Genomic DNA, 15,574 nt, shown 5'->3' on the forward strand with positions numbered 1-15,574 from the left:
AGGCCAGTCAAAACAGTAAACTAACAGAAAAAAAAAAACACAAAAGGGAAATTTATTCAATGTGGCTATGTTGTGAAGAGAACCAAGAGATCTGCTGGCCTGCTCAAGTCCAGTTTGGGGGTCTCAAAGTGAGAATAAAAATTAAATAGAGCCAGGCAGTAGTGGTGCTCATCTTTAATCCCAGCACTCGGAAGGCAGAGGCAGAGGCAGGTGGATCTCTATGAGTTCAAGGCCAGCCTGGTCTACAGAGTGAGTTCCAGGACTGGCTCCATAGCTACGACAAATCCTATCTTGAAAAACCAAAAAAAAAAATAATACTGCTATGAACATAGATGAACAAATGCTTTTGTTATATGATTGGGCATCTCTTGGGTATATTCCCAAGAGTGGTATTGCTGGGTCCAGGGGTAGGTTGATCCCGAATTTCCTGAGAAACCGAAACACTGATTTCCACAGTGGTTGCACAAGATTGCATTCCCACCAGCAATGGATGAGGGTACCCCTTCCTCCACAGCCTCTCCAGCAAAGGCTATCATTGGTGTTTTTGACTTTAGCCATTCTGACAGGTGTAAGATGATATCTCAAAGTTGTTTTGATTTGCATTTCCCTGATTGCTAAGGAGGTTGAGCATGACCTTAAGTGTCTTTTGGCCATTTGAACTTCTTCTGCTGAGAATTCTCTGTTCAGTTCAGTGCCCCATTTTATAATTGGGTTAATTAGCATTTTAAAGTCTAGTTTCTTGAGTTCTCTATATATTTTGGAGATCAGACCTTTGTCTGTTGTGGGGTTGGTGAAGATCTTCTCCCAGTCATTAGGTTGCCTTTTTGTCTTAGTGACAGTGTCCTTTGCTTTACAGAAGCTTCTCAGTTTTAGTAGGTCCCATTTATTCAATGTTGCCCTTAATATCTGTGCTGCTGGGGTTATACCTAGGAAGCGATCGCCTGTGCCCATATGTTGTAGATGAGGACTGATGAGAAGCCAGGGACAATGGCACGGGGTTTTGATCCTTCTTCATGTACTGGCTTTGTGGGAGCCTAGCCAGTTTGGATGTTCGCCTTCCTAGACATGGACGGAGGGGGGCGGACCTAGGACTGTCCACAGGCAGGGAACCCTGACTGCTCTTTGGACTGGAGAGGGAGGGGGAGAGGAGTTTGGGGGGAGGGGGAGAAGGGTGGGAGGAGGGGGAGGGAAATGGGAGGTTGGGAGGAGGCGGATACTTTTTTTTTTCCTTTTCTCAATAAAAAAATTTAAAACTTAAAAAAAAAAGAAAAACCAAAAAAAAAAAAAAGTTAACTGGGAGGTGGTAGCACACGCTTTTAATCCCAGCACTCAGGAGGCAAAAACAGGCAGATCTCTGTGAGTTTGAGGCAACCCTGGTCTGGTCTACAGAGCAAGATCCAGGACAGGTTCCAAAGCTACACAATAAACACACACAAACACACACACACACACACACACACACACACACACACACACACACACACACACACACCAGAGAGCCAGGATTTTTTTCCTTTGGTTTTTCAAGACAGCTCCTAAGGAATTTTGCTCTGGAGGACCACCAAGTCCTAGCTTCGACATTTTGAATGCTCAGAAAGAGTCAGAAAGCTCTGTGCTTTTTTATTTCCTTTTGAGATAAGGTATAACTATATAGCTGGCTTCAAACGTACAATCCTCCTGTCTTAGACTCCTGAGTATATCAGTGGGTCCTCTGAAGCAAAAGTCCAGATTTCCCTGGGTCTTCCGGTAGGAGCTGTGATCAACTGTGCTGAAAATACAAGAGGCAAAAATTTGTATATTGTCTCAGTGAAGGGAATCAATGGACGACTGAACAGACTTCCTGCTGCTGGTGTGGGCAACACAGTGATGGCCATAGTTAAGAAAGGCAAACCAGAACTAAGAAAAAGCTTCCTCCATCTTGTCTCTGCTGCAGCCATCTTAGGTCTGACCCAGAGTTGACCCCCCTCACTTAGACTACCCTATGAAAAGTCCCTCAAAAATCGCCCAACTCTGTTCCAGAAACTTAAGGTCAAGATGTTCCAGCTAACTGCTGCTTTTTGCGTCTGTTAAACTGCTTGCTTGCCCTACTTTCCCTGGCAGCCGCCAACCAGTGTAGTAATAGGAGTGGCAGGGCTGCATCCCTGGCACCCCAGCCGCCTGGCTAGCTTATGCTCCGAAATAACAACACACAAACTGTATTCATTTAATCACTGCTTGGCCCATTTCTATCTAGCCTCTTCTAGGCTAATTCTCACATATTAATTTAGCCCATTTCTAATCATCTGTGTTGCGCCCCTAGGTGTGCTTACCGGGAAGATTCTAGCCTATGTCCATCCTGGGTCGGAGCTTCATAGCGTGCGTCTGCCCAGGAGCCAGGAGCATGGCGTCTCTCTCAGGCGTCTGCTCCCGACAGGAGAGCTGTCGAGTCTGACCTCACTTCCTCTTCCTCCCAGCGTTCTGTTCTGTTTACTCCTCTCACCTATCCTCTAACCAATAAAATGGGCCAAGGCAGTTCCTTTATTAGCCAATGACCCTCCTCCATCAAACCAGGATGTGGTTTTTGCCTTTAAAGCTACCTGCAGAAAGCAGTTGGGGCTGCTCTGGGAGAACTGCTTCTCACTGGCTAGTTTAATAAAGACTTTCAGATCTGGATGCTGATCTTGCTGAGTGGTCCTTTGGCTTTTGCCCCACAACAGTGTTGGGATTATAGGTTTTAGACTTCCTTTCCCTTTGTCTCCCCGCACCTGGTGTGTGTGTGTGTGTGTGTGTGTGTGTGTGTGTGTGTGTGTGTGTGTGTATTTGTGTAGGTAGGGACACACATACATGTATGCATGTGGAGGGCAGAGGACAACTTTGGGTGTTATTCTTGAAGGGCCATCTACCTATTTTATTGAGATGGGGTCTCTCACTGGCCTGGAGGTCTTCAAGTAGACAAAACCTAGGGATCTGCCCATCTCCCCCCACCCAGCAATGGAATTACAAATATGTGACACCATGCTTGGTTTTTAAAAAATACTTCATTTTTAATGATGTATATGCTATATGCATACATGTCCGTGTGCACCTGAGTGCAGATTCCCATAGAGGCTACCCTGGAGCTGGAGTTATAAGGCAATTGTGAGCTGTCTGATGTGGGTGCCAGGAGTTGAATACCAGTCCTCTTCAAGAGGACTTTTTCCTTCCTTCCTTCCTTCCTTCCTTCCTTCCTTCCTTCCTTCCTTCCTTCCTTCCTTCCTTCCTTCCTTCCTTCCTTCCTTCCTTCCTTCCTTCCTTCTTCCCTCCCTCCCTCCCTCCCTCCCTTCCTTTCTTTCTCCCTCTCCTTCCTTCTTCCCTCCCTCCCTCCCTTCCTTCCCTTTTGAGACAATGATTCTCTACATAGCCCTGGCTGTCCTGGGACTCACTCTGTTAAACAGGCTGGTCTTAAACTCATAGAGTTCCTCCTGCCTCTGGCTCCTCAGTACTGGGATTAGGGGTGTGTACCACCACACCAGCTGGAGAACATGTTCTTAAACGCTGAGTGTGTACTTGGCAGTGCACACTTGGCTTTTGATGTGGGTTCTGGAGCTCTTGCTCAGGTCCCTATGCTTCCAAGGCAAGTACTTTATTAACTGGGCTATTTTCCCAGCCCAGTTAATTAAATATTCTATGAACTCATAGAATATTTGTTTGTTTTTATATCCCAATCAATGTTCCTCTCCTCTCCTCTCCTCTCCGTCCCTCCCCCCATCCACTACTCCTCCTGTTTCTCTTCAGATACAGGCAGGCCTCCTATGGATATCAGCCAGCCATGGTATATCAAGTTGCAGTAGGACTAGGCACCTCCTCTTCTATTATGGCTGGACAAGGCAATCTGGTAGAAGGGTCCCAAAAGCAGGTGACAGAGTCAGAGACAGCCCCTGCTTCCACTGTTAGGAGTCCCACAAGAAGATCAAGTTCCATCACTGTAACATATGTGCAGAGGGCCTAGGTCAGTCCCATGCAGGCTCCCTGATTGTTCGTCCATTCAGGTTCTGTAAGCTCCTATGAGCCCTGGATAGTTGGTTCTATGGATTTTCTTGTGGTGCCCTTGACCCCCATGGCTGCTACAATTCTTCCTCCCGCCTCTTCCACAGGATTCCCCGAGTTCCACCTAATGTTTGGCTGTGGGTCTCTGCATCAGTTCCCGGATGAAGCCTCTCTGATGACAGTTGGGCACCAATCTGTAGTATAGAAGAATATCATTAGGTGTCATTCGTTGATTTTTTTTTTAATTTGCCAGTTGTGTTTGGTTCTTTCCTAGGTCTCCCACTTCTCGGTCCTGGCTCTCAGGGGTGACTCCCTCTCATGCTGTGGGTCTCAAGCTGGGCCAGTCATTGGTTGTCACCCACAATTTCTGTGCCAACTTTATCCTAGTACATTCTGTAGGCAGGACAAACTGTAGGTCAAAGGTTCCCTCCACTGGAAGCCTTGCCTGGTTACAGGAGCTGGCCAGTTCAGGCTCCATATCCCGCTTTGCTAGAGGTCTTAGCTAGGGTCACCCTCATAGATTCCTGGGAGTTTCCACTGCCCTAGGTGTCTAGCCACTCCCCAAGATGCCCTCCAGGTACCAGCTGTCTCTCCTACTCTCTCCCTCCATCTTTCCCCAGCTGATCCCTCCTGTTCCCATTACATAGTGTATTTTTTAAATAAAGAGTTTTAGGGCTGAGCATTTGCCTAGCAAGTGCAAGCCTTTGGTTCCATCCCCAGTACCCATGAAAACTTTTTTAAAGTCAAAATTCTGTTCGTATGTATCTTCCTGAGATGTAAAATAGTTGGTCATCTCACGGGGGAAAGTTAAGCTTTTATTTCTGATGCAAAGAGTAGTTGTTAGGAGTGAGCACTACTACCTCTACAACAGTGAATATGGCACCCCAAAATGTGCCACTCAGCCATAGGGATTCCTTTCTAAAGGCACCCAGCAGATTCATTTCTTCAGAAAAACAGACGAACTTCCTCATAGAAACATACCCTTTGCATAGCAAGAGAAACAATTTTCAGTGGAGAGAATTCTGCGCACACAGATCTCCCACTGACTGACTTTCTACAATTGCCTCTCTTTGTCCAACCTAATACAAAAGACCATCAGTCCTGCCACCTCCCCGGTTATGTAAATCTCTTACAAGTTCGTATGCTTTTCTCCTGTTACTCTCTTGTGTCAACTTAAGTCTTAGGTCCAGCTGGGAGCCTATTTGGTGAGCAATAAACATGCCCCTCCCCTGCAATAGGACCCTCCAAAGTGGGCCCTGAGCAGAAAGGAAGTGAAGGAAAAGTGCAGCATCTGCTGGGCTCACAGTTGACCTGACGGCCAGGGGGCTGTGGGCCTGTGCAAAAGGCAAAGGCAATATATGCAAGATATTGAGAGGAGGCAGTGGTTCCACAGAGGCGGAGCACAACTGATCTTTTGCCATTTATACTGAGGGACCCCGGCTAGGAGACCATACAAGGGGGCACTGGACAGCTGGGGCAAACTGAGACACAACACACCAAACAACCATCGTCATCCTATATAGCTCCTGGCGGGGGTGAGAGGGGCATCCCACCTTTGGCCGCTGTACACACCTGAGAGAAACAGTAAAGAATGAAAGATTCGAATAAGGGCCACAGATGCCTGGAAAATTGCTTTTAGCACTGACTGAAAATAGCAGAGCCGATATAATGGCCTATTGTTTTATTCATCCAGCCTCATGAGGCACAATGCTATTTATTCCCTTTGGTAGAAATGATGAGCGAATATTCCAAGGAACTCAGCATGGAAGATGGCAAAAAAAAATCTTGAATGTCCCATTTTTATAAAGACACAAATTCAGAAACAGTTCCATGTTTTAAAAATAACAACCCCCCCCCAAAAAAAAACAAAACAAAACAAAGCAAAACTCTTGACCAGCATTCCAGGGCAAATTTAGTGAAATACATTTCTGATGTTTAATGTCTAAAATTAGGAGAGGAAAACTCTTAGAAAGTGAAATGTCATTATAATGCTTGATTCTAGGAAGACTCATCAAGAGATGGTAGCACTCAAGGGTTAAATATTTAATGAGGAGACATTTACAATGTCTCAAAGTATCTTCCCACAAATTACTTATTAATTGCAAAGGGGGAACCCCTGACTTTCCAGGGGAGAAAGCTGGCAACCACAACCTTAACATCATAAAGAGCCAGAGACGGCGTGCTTCCTAATACAATGCCCTGGAGGTACAACATCTCTTCTATTGTGTGCCTGCCAAAAATGAACACCCTCAAGATAGCTGTCACAGTCAGTTTGAGATGCTCTAATGAAATTCCTTAGCCTGGGTAATTTTTAAATAACAGAAATATATTCCTCGCAGTTCTGGAAGCCAGGAGGTCTAAAATTTAAGCATTTGGGAAATTCAGCATTTGGCGAGGTTTCTCTCCTTCTAAGAATTCCCCATGAGCCAAGCCTCTGGCAGGCCTGTGAGCAATTTTGATTAGGTTAGCGGAAGTGGAAGGACCCACCCTCAACACGGGCAGCACTTTCCAGTGGCCCAGACAGAAAGAGGTCGGAGGAAAAAAATCTTTGGCGTTTTGCCTGCTCACCTTTGCTGCTGAGTGCTGCTGCCGACAGAACCGCCACCCTGCCTCCACCCGCCAGTGATAGCAGAGCCTAGTTTCTTCAGCCTTCTGACGTGAACTGAAGACCGGAAACTCAGGGTATGCTCCAGGCCAGACTGGAGCTGTTTAGTCGTCTAGCTTCCTGCATGGAGCAGCTACCGGGTTCCTAGACTCTCTCCTGTGTGAACACAGCCACTGCTGGACTACCCAGACTATACTGAAAAGTTTCTGTGTCCCAATAAATCTCACCGCCAATGCAATAATCAAAAACAGACCAAATCAAACTGAATTAGAGAAAGTCCAGGTTTAATGGATACCATTTCTCCTGTGTGGCCTTCCAGTCTCCCAGAGAGGAGCAGGGGAAGAAAGACTGGAAAATCATGAGTTTGTTCTCTGGGGAGGCAGTTTAAATACACTGTGGGAGTAGTCTGGAGCATCTCTGGGGAGGGGTCAATGTTTGGCAGGCTTTCTTGGAGGTGGACTCTGGACTGAGACAACTCCCAGACTCTTTGGATATATGGATACCAGGGGCTGAGGTGAAGCTTCCACCCAAACATCCCAGACTCTTTGGGTATAGGGGTGCCGGCCCAAGTCTGGCTACTTCCTGCAGGCATGGGACGACGTGGGAGTGGGGAGAGTTGGGAGTTGGTGGGTTCACACTCAGCAGGAGGTGTGACTACAGAAACATCTGGTTAACTGCCATCCTGGAGACCTCAGGCATCTGTTCCTTGAGGGAGATGAGAAGGCAGGTGGCTAGGAGAAAAGATATATTGTTATTATCGGCCCTATGAATGGGGCTAGCCATGGGAAGAGTTCAGAGAAGTGCCCTATGAATGGGGCTAGCCATGGGAAGAGTTCAGAGAAGTGCCCTGGTTGTACAGGGGAGGCTTGGGTGAATGAGTGAGACGAGAGCAGATATGCCCTTTAAAACCAGATTTTAGTTGTTGGGTAGGTGTCCATTTGAGCCAGGAGAGGTGGTACTAATGCTGAAGTTCCAGGAGCTAGTGCAGGTTCTGGCATTACCTAGAAGGCCCTCTGTAAGCTGGTCTTGACCCAGACAGCAGGAGTGGCCTGCAAAATATGCTTGAAAATGGGCGGAGTTAAAATAGAATCTGGAGATTGTTTTTATCAGACCAGATTTCTTGATACAGCAGGACTTTTTTTTTTTTTTTTTGGTTTTTTCGAGACAAGGTTTCTCTGTGGTTTTGGAGCCTGTCCTGGAACTAGCTCTGTAGACCAGGCTGGTCTCGAACTCACAGAGATCCGCCTGCCTCTGCCTCCCGAGTGCTGGGATTACAGGCGTGCGCCACCACCGCCCGGCGGGACTTTTTTTTTTTTTTTTTAAGGAACCTGCAGGTATCTGTAAGACAACCGGAACAGATTTACGCCTTGGTGTCATAGCAAAAGGCTATGGCTTTAGGTTAAAAGGCATGAACATTTTAGAAGACAATTAAAGGAAATTGGAAACTCTGAAGATACACCTAAAACCTGTTAATCCTGGACTATGAAGCCTGTATTGTCTTACAGGAAACTTAGCAAATAAAGTGATGAACTACCAGTACCCTAAGTCATCAAACACCCTCAGACAGATTTGGGAGGGATAAATAAAGGAGCAGAAGTGAGACAGCTTTTTTAGCTACCCAGACAATCCCAAGTCTCTCCATAGTTTTTGGCGAACACCAGTAATTGCCTTTAACTGCTGATCCCAGGAGGCCTGAAGATTTTCCTGTGCGGGGGTTCAGTCTACCTGTCTTGGCAGGGTGAGACGATTGATCCCTTGGTGTAGTGTCCAGGAAGCTGAAGAGGTAAAAGCAGCTTTCTGCTGTGTGGATGGCTTTGCCATATTCAAAGGCAAGCCTCTAAGCAGAAGGTCTTCTGCAACCATGCATCTACAGGAGCTAGCATGTCTCTCTGTCATAAGATCTTTTGTTAAATCCCATACTCTCAGATCTGTATAGGCACTTGAGCATCAGGGTACCATTACCTGCTAGGTATATATAAATTAGACATGTAAGTTAAATTTAGACATATAGCTTACCCAATCAGTTATAGCTTATCAGTGCCAGTGAAGGCAAGAAGATTAGAAGGAATATTTTATTAAGTCAAAACATATTGGCGGCAGATTATCTCCTTGGTAGAGCCAGCACCCGTGGGTACTCTTACCAAAGATGGCGCTGAGGTTTTTACTTTGACCTCAACCAAAAGGGCAGCTATCCACATTTGTATTTTTTCCAGAGCTGTTGTAATCTGGAGTTATAAGTTTTACAGATTTTAAAACAAACATACACACACAGACATAAAACAAGAATACTGTGGCCACATTATTTATACATATATATATATTAACAGACAGACATAACTTTTTCCAGGAAACTGTCAGCTGACCAACTTAAAATCCTGGTGTAGGCTGCAGAAGCCAGAAAGCACACAGGTGGTCCCACTGAGGGCCAGATCAACAGATGCTGTAAGGGGGAACAGAAACTAAGAATGGAACACCTATGCAGCTCTGAGTGGGAGGGCAGGGGGAACAGGAGGATCCCAGGATGACCAGGTCACATGCCAGGAATGCAGACAAACAGCAAGCAGTGAGAAGCAGGGAAGGGGTTTGGGGAGGGGGAGCACAGCATCCAGAAACCATGGGCATATGGGGGCTTATTTACTTGTTTACATGCTGGTAAAAATTTGAGGCATTAAGGACATATGGTGTCAGATAGCGCCAATTTAAAAAGATTTTGTAAAAGGCAGCCCAAGGGCGTTTGAGAATTAGGCCTCGAATTCTAGGTACCCATTTTGCAAGTCTATGCCAAACCCAATGCCTAACGCAATGCATTCACTGTGGTAGATTTTGGGTCAAAATCAGAGGGGTATGAGAAATACCCTTAACAGGACATCTAATAAAGGAATCCCATAGGGACAAGGCAGGCCCTTGTCCCAGTCAGGTTGGGCACCTGTATGACCATGTCTTCCACAGGACAGCCTGGAAATCGTATGCTGCCCTGGGCCTCTAAAGGCAATGACTTGGAAATTGGAACTTACCCAGAGGAAGCCGATTTTAGCCTGACAGAGAGCAGGTACGAGGGAGGGTGTTTTCCCAACCTGTGGCCCCGTGTCGATGGGAAAAACAGCCTTCTCGGTGGGACCTCCAGATGAAAGGTTTTTGTGCCCCAATAAACCTCTCTGCTGATTCAATAATCTGAATCAGACCAAATCAAACTGAATTAGAAAAAGTCCAGGTTTAATGAATACCATTGCTCCTGGGTGGCCTTCCTGCCCCACAAAGAGATGGGAAAGGAAGACCAGAAAACCACGTGTTTGTTCTCTGGGGGGCAGTTTAAATACTCTGTGGCAGCAGTCTTGAGCATCTCTGGGGAGGGGTTACTATTTGGCAGGCCTTCTCAGACATGGAGTCTGGACTGAAGCAACTCCCAGGGGAAGAGTGTTGGGATGGAACTTCCACCCAAACATATGGATATATGGGCGCCAAGGGCTGAGGTGGTGCTTTCAACTAAACATCCAGACTCTTTGGATAAATGGATGCCAGGGGCTAAGGTGAAGCTTCCACCCAAACACATATCATGTAAGCCAATTTAATAAATTCCCTTTATAATCCTCCCCAATCTCTCGGTTCTATTCTACTAGAGAATCTTGTTTAATATATAGCTAAGAATGACTTTAAAATCTTGGTCCTCCTGCCTCTACTTCCCAAATGCTAGATTAAAGGGCACACTACGAGGCCTGGTAGGCCCCACTTGGAACTGACATCTTGGGAGTTAGGTTCCAGTATGAATATTTTTGAGACAGGGTCTCATTGTATATTGCTGGATGACCTCAAACTCATAAAGATCCATCTGCCTTTGTCTCACAGGTGCTGGGATTAAAGGTGTGCAACACCGTGTCCACCCCAAGCTATGAAATTTTTCCAAGAATACATCCATATTCAGACCATAGAGATGGGCATAAGGAAACAAACTGAGGGACATTCCACTAAACTTTAGGCTCGAACTGAATCTTCAAGGACACAGTCAATAAAAATAAGTCCTTGTCGGGTGGTAGTGCATGCCTTTAATCCCAGCAGTGGGAGTTTGAGGGCAGCCTGGTCTACACAAATGAGTTCCAGGACAGGCTCCAAAGCTACAGAGAAACCCTGTTCTGAAAAGCCAAAAATAATAAATAAACAAATATTGTCCTATGGGATATTACAATGACAATTGGCAAAATTTGATTATGGATTGTATACTAGTTTTGATGGTACATGTCTTGATTTTAAGGCTGTTGTAAAAGAAAGTATGTGGATGCCTACATGCCAGGAAATATACACCAGAGTTAAATACTCTCGGAGAAAGGAAGAAACGAAGAAAGAGAAAGAAACAACAAACAGAACGAAAGACTCTTAGATCCAGGTATGGTAACACATGCCTATAACTCTACCTCTCCAAAGGTGAAAGCAGAGGATCAGCAGTTTAAGGCCATCCTCAGTTACATAGTGTTCTAGGGGCAGAAAGGAAAGATTGACTCTCACTGTGAATCTAGATAAAGGATATATAAGGGGCTTTCTTTCTTTTTTTCTTTCTTGGGACTGTAAAGAGTATTCCAACTTTCCTATGAATTTGAAATTATTTCAAAATAAAAACTTAAAAAGAACTGAAAGCACTCATTTGCAAGTGGGTTGGCTTGTGGTCACTCATGTCAAGCAGGATTCCAAAGGCCCTGTGACCAAGAACTTCAGAAGAAGTCGCAAGACTAGGATAAGCTATGACTCTTTGTGTTGTTCCTCCCATCATTTTTCTTTGAAGGGTATTCATGTTGATGTTGCTTGGTTGAGTCCCATGACAGGCCACCTTCCAGTGGGAGCCCACATAAAAGGCCATGAAAAAAGGAAACTTTTGCTTGTTTGCCCTTACTCTTGCTGGCAAGTTTGACTATCCTGTTGCTGCTGGATTAAATCCAATTTCTTGAGGGTTCCAGTATAGACTAAGAACCAGCAGCTCTCCAGGAATCCTCCAGGCCTGCAGCACCAAACTGAGACTGCTGAGTCATGAGACAACCAATGCTGTCACGTTCTGTAAGCCAGTCTAATAAATCCCCTTTTAATATATATTCATTCTATCATTTCTTTTCCCTTAGCGAACCCTAATATACTTAGCCTTTCAAGTGCAGGTGTCTATCACTCTGTCTGGCTATACTATCTGTTTGAACTATATTTATAAAGTAGTGTGATGTGGGAGTGTCATATATCATTCTGTCGATTTCATTGGTTAAATAATAAACAAACTGCTTGGGCTCATAGCTTAGAACATAGGTGGGTGGAGTAAACAGAACAGAATGCTGGGAGGAAGAGGAAGTGAGGTAAGACGCCTCAGATAGAGACGCCATGCTCCGCTCTCCTGGGCAGAGGCGATTCAGCTCCAACCCAGGATGGACGTAGGCTAGAATCTTCCCGGTGAGTGCACCTTGGGGTGCAACACAGATGATTAGAGATGGGCTAAATTAATAGGTGAGAATTAGCCTAGAAGAGGCTAGATAGAAATGGGCCAAGCAGTGTTTAAATGAATACAGTTTGTGTGTTGTTATTTCGGGCATAAGCTAGCAGGCAGCTGGGGTGCTGGGGATGCAGCCCCGCTGCTGCTCTTATCACTATAGTAGTGGAGATGTAAATATACACTGGAAGGGTTCTTGCAGGTATCACAGAACATAGGAAGATGAACTGTGAAGAGGTGAGAATGAAAACTAGGTTTAGGCTGACTTGTCAACCTAGATAAACAGAGGCCAGGTTTATTGCCAGCATATTTAAACATATTATAATTTGGAAAAAATATCCTGGGATAAGACAATCCCCATTGCACAAGAAGGCATAACCAAAACTCAGCTCAATGTACATGTCATTTCTTCCAAGAAAATGGGTTCTAGAGATAGGCAGGCTACCTATACTAGCTTAAGGGACTAGGGAAAGGATCTGGCCTGGTCTCGGTCATACAGATAGCATAGAGGTCACCTGGGTATTAGCCATCTCTGGTCCTAGTTGTGAGAGAGGCCTGGCCCAACAAATAATGCAGATCACCAGGCTATTGATCACCTATAATTCCCAGCCTTCTGGAAAAACAGGTTATATGTCCTTCCCTTTTAAAGAACAATGCTGGGTGCTTACACAAATAACATTCATTTTAAAGGTTCCTTGTTTGTAAATCACCACAGAAGGTATTAGTATTTTAATGCATATGCAATTACTTTTCAACAATTGCTATTTATAAAAATTAGGATGTATTTTATGTTTATATGTATGAGTATCTTACCTACATGCATATATGTGCAACATGTGTGTGCCTTATGTCCTTGAAGGCCAGAGGGTTTCAGATCCCCTGGAACAGGAATTACAGAAGGTTACAAAAAGCCATGTGGGTGCTGGGAATTGGACCTAAGTCCTCTGCAAGAGTAACAAGTGTTCTTAACCACTGAGCCATCTCTCTAGCCCAACAATTGCCCTTTTTTTAACTATACAAAGTAAAATCATTGGGAAAATAGCCACAAAGTTTGTCATTTTCAGTGGGACTGGAGAGGTGGTTCAGTGGTTAAGAGTGCCTGCCACTCTTCCAGAGGACCTCAATTTAGTTCCCAAATACCCATAACTCCAGCTCCAGGGGATCAGAAACCCTCTTCTGGTCTCCACAGGCCCATCACACAATAGGCACATAAATATACATATACACATGTGCATAAAATAAAGTAAGTCTTTTAAAGATTTTTCATTAACAGACAAAAATTTATTACGGAAAGTTGTTGGAGAATAGGGTGCCCATATACTATCAAAGTGCATCCTAAGATTATCTGTTGATTAATGAAGGGGGAAAAACCTTTATAATGGAGAAATTGTTAGACAACTCTGTAATCAAGTACCCAGGTTCCACAATGATGGAGCACAGTGACACCAAGTGCCTTCCTAATAATGTACTAAAGACAATATAATTGGTGCTCTTGTTTTATAAAAACAAGAATAATGAGTTATGAAAAAGCCCACAAATTCAAATTCAAATTAAGGACATTCTGAGAAGTCAGTAGTTTAGACTCTTTAATAATATCAATGTTTCTACACAAGACAAAAAGGAGTGGGTGGGAAACTGTCCTAGATTAAAGGAGATTAAGCCCAGGTATAAATCAAATGTGAACTCTGACTGGCTTTTGAATTTGTTCTTTCTAACAAGAATGAGAGAAACAGAAACAAAGGCAGCCATCAAGCTCTAACAGTAACTATGTACTGACTACCAGCTAACAGTGCTGTATACAGACCTGCATATTTATCAGTGGATAATGGCATTGTAGCTAGGCAGACAAATACCTTTGTTCCTAAAAGACAGATGCTAAAATATTTAGGGGTAAAATGATACTATGTCTTCAAATTACTGAAGACTGAATTTCTGTACCTGGTTGAGAAACTGAATTGCCATGGAGTTATAGGCCAGAGGAAACAAGTTGGGGAGAGTGGGCTAGGTAGCTCGTAGAGACCTCAGTGCCCTGTCTGTGTGGGTTCAGGTATGGGAAGATGGACGGGCTACAGGCAGCCAGGTCCTTCCAGGCCAATAGACCCGCATCAGCTGAGCATGGCAGCAGTGTGTGAGCAGCACGTGGACCCTGTGGGACCCTGCGTACTTTATGGCAGAGGCACAAAAGCTGCTGCTGGCTGTTGCTTCATCAGGGTCAGCAACGAGGTCGGCATTTGGTGCTCCATTGTTGGCTGGCAGCTTGACCGTCATTGGCATTCCTCCGTCTGAAGCGTCCATGGCAGGTGTGGCAGCACTAGTGCAGAAAACTCGAGAATATGTGAAGACCAAGGAGTTCCAGGATTACATAACTAGCACCCACTTCTGGGGTCCTGTGGCCAACTGGGGCCTTCCAATGGTTGCCTTCAGGGATATGAAGGTGCCACCCGCTATTGTCGGTGGCCGCATGACAACAGCCCTCATGGCTTCTACTCCATGGCTTTCATGCGCTTTGCCTACTGGGTCCAGCCTCGAAATTATCTGCTGATGGCCCGCCATTTCACCAACGTGGTGGTGCAGAGCATGCAGGCCAGCTGGTACCTGATGGTACCTTGACCTGGGGGGGTCAAGGCCAGCAACCCCCCAGCCAAAGCTTGATGACTGGGGGTGGGGGGTAGCCTGACCCAGAGTTTGCTGTTTGCAAGCACTAGATTCTATTCCTCCAAAAGAAAGGCCAAGGAGAGTAGTGGTGGCGCACGCCTTTCATCTCAGCACCCGGGAGGCAGAGGCAGGCAGATCTCTGTGAGTTCGAGACCAGCCTGGCCTACAAGAGCTAGTTCCAGGACAGGCTCCAAAGCTACAGAGAAACCCTGTCTCGAAAAACAAAAAAAGAAAAAAGAAAAAGAAAAGAAAAAAGAAAAAGGAAAGCTTTCGTTTGGACTCTAAAACAGTGTAAACCTGATTTAAACCTGCAGTTTTGTTAATTTAAAAAAAAAAGCATCAAATTGATCTTGATTGTTGCCTGTTTTGTGAAATGGAAGGGAAAAAGTTTCCCAGGTAGTCAGGGTTAGACAAGGGAGGAAGACAGGAGGAAAACAAAATCATCTACTCATAGCTTTGCTAAAACCAAACCAAACCAAACCAAACCTCTCTAGGTTAGCAGGCTTTTGGGTGCCCTGGGCAAACAAGGGTGATGGTGTCACAGATGACTTATTAAAATTTGGTAGTGGCAAATCCCTAACGCCAAAGAGAGGACACTATTTTTGTAGAGGAAACCATTCAGAAGTAGGTTTAAATAAATATAGTGAAATTCCAGCTTAGATTTTAGTCTAGTGTCTCTTGGTGGCCTAGAACAATTATATGAGCTGCTATGAAGATGATTGTCAGAATGGTGGCTATCAGTCTAGAGTTTTAGGTAAGCACTCAGAAATACTTTCCATTTATCCTTTGAAATAGAAAATCACAGCAGTTTACAAATTGATTAGGCCTAACCTGGGAATTGGAAACTAGCTAGG

The 15,574-nt window shown here is 44.9% G+C and overlaps 1 pseudogene; it reads left to right on the forward strand.

Moving 5' to 3' along the window:
- Positions 1-14,358: 14,358 nt before the first annotated feature.
- Positions 14,359-14,714, forward strand: LOC121444913 (annotated as a pseudogene).
- Positions 14,715-15,574: the final 860 nt, after the last annotated feature.

Source organism: Microtus oregoni, unplaced genomic scaffold (genome assembly GCF_018167655.1).
Source record: "Microtus oregoni isolate MIOR12 unplaced genomic scaffold, Mior012 000147F_ref0000457, whole genome shotgun sequence".
In the NCBI taxonomy this organism is placed as follows: domain Eukaryota; kingdom Metazoa; phylum Chordata; class Mammalia; order Rodentia; family Cricetidae; genus Microtus; species Microtus oregoni.